Below are 5,460 nucleotides of genomic sequence, written 5' to 3' on the forward strand. Positions count from 1 at the left end.
CTCTCAGTTAGCCACAGTTTGTTGTGGTCCACATAGTCAAACGCCTTTGCGTAGTCAATGAAATACACATAGACATTCCTCTGGCACTCCCTTCTTTCAGCCAAGATCCGTCTAACATTAGCTACAATATCCTTAACACCATGACCCCTTCTAACCCCAGCCTGCACTTCAGCCAGTTCTCTGTTGATGTGCTGTTCCAGTAGTTTTTGCTTGCATGTAATATTAGTGATATTGTTCGACAATTTTCACACTCTGTCAGATCACCTTTCTTTGGAATGGGAACAAATATAGATCTCTTCCAGTCAGTTGGCAGGTAGTTGTCTTCCAGATCTCTTGGCACAACTTGGTGAACACATCTAGGGCAACATCTTGTTTGTTTTGTGTGTTTGTTGAAATATATCAATTGGTACACCATTAATTCCCAGGGCCTTGTTTTTTGCCAATTCTTTCAGAGCAGCTTGAACTTCCTCCTTCATCACCACAGGCTCTTGCTCATATGTTGTTTCATTAAATTCTTCTCTGTCTGCTAATTCCTTTTGGTATAATGACTCTGTATATTCGTTCCATCTTCTTTTAATACTCCCTGGATCATTTAATGTTCTGCCCAAATGAAGAAAATATTGAAATTATAAATTATATAATGTTTTTGCACTCACATTCAACACATGTGATAGCAGGAATAAAGACATAAAAAAAATGTGTAGCACTGAGCACATCTACTGTTAAGAACCACTTCAAAGTGCTGAAGACCAAGGATGTCAGTTTAAAGACTAAGATGCACCTGTCCCAAATTATAATATTTTTAGTTTCTTCGAATGTTTATAAAAGTTGGACAATTAGTAAGGAAGAACAAAAGAGAACTGATGCTTTTGTGTTGTTGTGTTGGTGAAGAGTATTGAATATACCACGAACCGACAAAAGAACAAACAAATCTATTTTAGAGAATATGCAACCAGGGATATCCTTAGAGCCAAAAATGTAAAACTTCAATTCACATACATTTGGGCATGTTGTCAGGAAGCATCAGTTCTCAGGGGGAAAAAATCATGTAGAAAATGAAAGAGAGGAAGACCCTTAAAATGGGTGGGTTGACATAGTAACTGCAGTAATGAACTCAAGCCTGGTAAACATCCTGAGGATGGTACTGGTTAAGGCAAAATTTCAATTTCTTGGAGTTGAGTCCAAGCACCTAATATATTGTGGCCTAGATGAGATGATAGTTCATGGTTGTTTTTATTTGCACCTCTTTAGTAACTAATGAAGGATGGACAATCTCCTCCCATGAGATTACTGCCTCTACAAATCCATTGGAGGGTCAGTTATGAACAATAATAGGTAATAAAAGAGCTGTGGTGGCCTAGTGAATAGGGAGTTGTGCTGTCAATCCAAAGGCAGATGGTTCATTTCATCAGCTGCTCCATGGGAGAAAGATAAGCAGTATCCTCCCATGTGATTTACAGCCTCTGAAACCCACTAAGTAGTTGGCTATGAGTCGCTTCTGACTAGTAATAGTAGCAAAGAGTGAGTGCATGAACAGCTAATGATCTTGACCATTTCTTCATGTGTTTGTTTGCCATCTAAATGTCTTTCTGGGTGAAGTATCTTCTCATGTCTTCTGCACATTTTGTAACTGGATTGTCCATTTTTTTCCCTTTGCTGAGCTGTTAAAAGTTTTCTATAGATTTTAGAAATGAGTCCTTTGTTTGATATATCATTGCCAAATATGTTTCCAGTCTTTACATTCTCATTTTATTCTCCTAGAGAAATCTTTTTATGTACATAGGAATTTAATTTTTAGAGACCCCATTTATCTAGCTATTCTTTACTGACTGCATTTTCAGTTATATTTGATGGTCTTTAACATAGATTGGGACTCATAAATGTGCCCTAATTTTTTCTTTGATAATTTTTATAATCAACTTTTTTATGTGCTTTTGGATTCTATTGGCTAGGATTTTGTTAAAGATTTTTTGCATCTATACTCATGAGAGATATTGGTCTGTAGTTTTTTTTTCTTGGTAATATCTTTGCCTTGTTTTGGTATTAGGGTTATGCTTGCTTTATAGAATGACTCTGAGACTGTTCCTTCTTTTGCAACTTTTTGAAACAATTTAAGTAGAATTGGTGACAGATCTTGATAATCTTTATAGTTTTGGTTTTATGCTTAGGTTTTATTCATCTTGGGTTGATTTTTTTCTATGGTGTGAGATATAGAGCTTGTTTTCATTTTCTAACAAATAGAAATTCAGTTTTGATACCACAAGTTATTAAAGAGACTGTGTTTTCTCCACTTCATGGATTTCCTATTTTGTCGAAGATCAAGGGTTGATAGGTAGGTGGATTTATTTCTGAGTTCTCAATTCTATTCCATTGGTCTGTGTATATAGTGCTGTACTAGTAACCCAGCTGTTTTAATCATTGTGGCTAGGTTATACATTTTTTTTTTTTTAAATGTATTTGACGGAGACCAACACGCCCCCGCCTCCATCTTTCTTTTATTTTCCCCTTTTCTCTTCTTCTCCCTGCCTCTTTTGAAACAAACAGTCCCTCGGCCAAGGACTATCCACGTAGGTTTGTATCCAAAGACGAAATTTGTAGGTGAAAGGAGTTAGGAGTCAGCCTTCGTTAGAGACTGGTTCATTTCAGGGTCGAAAATATGGAACGCTTCACGAATTTGCGTGTCATCCTTGCGCAGGGGCCATGCTAATCTTCTCTGTATCGTTCCAATTTTAGTATATGTGCTGCCGAAGCGAGCACAGGTTATACATTTTGAGATCAAGAAGTATAAGGTTTCCTATTTATTTTTCTTCATCAGTCGTACATTGCTTATCTGGGATCTCTCTTTCTTTTCCATATAGAATTGGCAATTGATTTTCCATTTCTTTGAAAAAGGATAACAGAATCTGGATTGAGATTGCATTGTATTGTAAATGGCTTTTGGTTAAACTGACGTTTTCAAAATCTTAAATCTTCCAGGACTGTACCCTATTTTTTATAACTATTTCTTGCTGAGAAAATCATTAGGCAAGCTAATCTTCATGAAGTGAGTATGGCATCAGGATTGAAGGAAAGTTCATCAACAACATGTATTATGCAGATGACACAACCTTGATTACTGAAAGTGAGGAAGACTTGAAGCCTTTGCTGCAGAGAATCTAAGACTGCAGCCTTCAATATAGATTCAATCTTCAATCAAGAAAACAGAATGTTCACCACAGGGCCAATAGACAATATCATGATAGTTGGAGAAAAGATTAAAATAGCCAATGATTTAATCTTTCTTAGGTCCACTTTCTTGGTACCCTTGGTACCAGAAATCAGGTTATCAGGAGACTTATTGTTGTTTTCATCATCAGGTGCCATCAAGCCGAGTAGGACCTGTAGTGACTATGAACAACAAATCTGAACCCTGTGCTCTCCTGTGCCATCCTCACCCTCTTTGACATACTTGAGTGTGTTGCTGTAGTCACTGAATAAATGAATCTGATTGAGGTTCTGCCTCTCTTTTGCCAACCCTCTAGCTTTCCAAGCAATCTGTCTATCTCTAAGGAATAGCGTCTTCTAGCAACATATTCCAAGTATGTGAGATGAAGCTTTGTCATCTTTGCCTCCAAAGAACATTCTGGCAGCACCTTCTCTGAGATAAATCTGTTTGTTCTTTGGTAGTTCTTGGTACATTTAGTACTCTTCTCCAATACCACCGCTCAAAGACATTCTTTTTCTATCATCTTTACACATTGTTCAGTTCTCAAATACACAGCATGTAATTGAAAAGACCATGGCCTGAATCAGGTACAACTTAATCTTCAAAGTAACATCACTGCTTCTTAGTAATTTGGAGAGGTGCCTGACTGCAGACTTTCCCAGTGCAATTTGTCTCCTGATCTCCTGACTGCTGGTACCTTGGGTGTTGATTGTAGATCCAAGTAAAATGAAATCATTGAAAGTTTCAATCTTTTCTCCATCTATCATGATGTTGCCTATTGGTTCAATAGTGAGAATTTTTTTAATAGTGAGAATTTTTATTGTCTTGACATTGAGATGCAATCCATATTGAAGGTTCTATTCTGTCATTCATAATCATTTTCCAACTGTCAGATGCATACAAAGTAACTGAAAAGATGAAAGGTGAACCTTAGTCTTTAAACCTATATCCTTACTTTTTTAGTACTTTGGAGAGGTCCTTGGCAGCAGATTTCCTGGTTCAATGTGTCTTTTTTTTTTCTCACTATAAAAACACCCCAAAAAACACAAACCAATGTTTTAACTAAGCAACTTTTGACAAGCCAATCTGTATCTTAAACCTAAATGACTAAAACAAATTTGTTATATATTGAAAGCTTTTCTGAAAAAAAGCAATTATAGCTACTATCTCATCAAAAAAGAGGGGGAGGGGAACTCCATCCCAAACAAAATAGACCAAACTCACAAATACCATCTCACTAACCATTACAAATAGCTAACATGAAAAGATAATGAGGAAGGTTGAAAGTTTGGGTCCATTGAAAGGAACCTCAGAAGATTGGCAATCTTACAAAAAAATTTAGCTACTGAAAATTCTATGGAGCAGCTACCTGGATACAGATGGAGTTGCTATAAATGAGTTAACATTAAGTGTGAGGAGTCTACAAGAATGTAACTACTATTAAACCCTGATTTTTCTCATTGCTTTTCTTCTTTTTTGGTCCATGAAACATTTGTCAAAGTCCAGAACATAGAAGCTCCTTGCTTGTTTTCTTTATTCATATACCATTCCCAATGTTTTGCATCTCCAGTTGCTCTTTAAAATACTTACACGAATACCAGACACAAGTTATGAGTCACCACTTCCCTATGGAAACTAGGCTTACCATCCCCTGTAAATGGCCAAAACCTGGCAAATGGCGTGGTTTCAAATCCACGACTTCGAGACACTAGCATTTGGCTTGTAATGGTATAATAAATCACAGAAAGGTCCTTCTAACAGACTCACACCGTGTTGCAGACAAGAAAATCTGTACATTTATCATCAAGTTCACCACTGCGGTGAGGTAGATAGTGCATCAAAGTCTTGATGGCTCCTTCGGCCACTACTTCGGGCCTCACTGAAGACAAAAGTGCTGTGACCTCACTCTGTAGCTCTGCTTGTCGATAATCCTGGAGTTTGGCAAAGTTTTTCAGACCTCGCCTTAAATGTGGGGTCTCTGTCAAGGCATATACATTGATTTCATTCACCAGAAGGTCTGCTTTGTCTCGCAGTCTTGCAGCAAAGATTTGGCACAGCTCTCCAAAATGCTTCTCCACATTCATGACAGCATTTGCAGTTGCCTGGTTTGAGCGTCCTTGTACTTCAGGCTGCCCCTCATCATCTTGTCTCAAGCTGGGTCATGGACTCGGTGAGATTCAATGTATCCAGGCGCTGCAACATGTCTTTTAATTTTCTTTCTTTCTCTCTCTCTCCCCAATTCCCTATCCCCCAGC

The sequence above is a fragment of the Elephantulus edwardii genome, unplaced genomic scaffold (assembly GCF_000299155.1).
Source record: "Elephantulus edwardii isolate Elephantulus edwardi_28Jun2011 unplaced genomic scaffold, EleEdw1.0 scaffold00516, whole genome shotgun sequence".
NCBI lineage: Eukaryota > Metazoa > Chordata > Mammalia > Macroscelidea > Macroscelididae > Elephantulus > Elephantulus edwardii.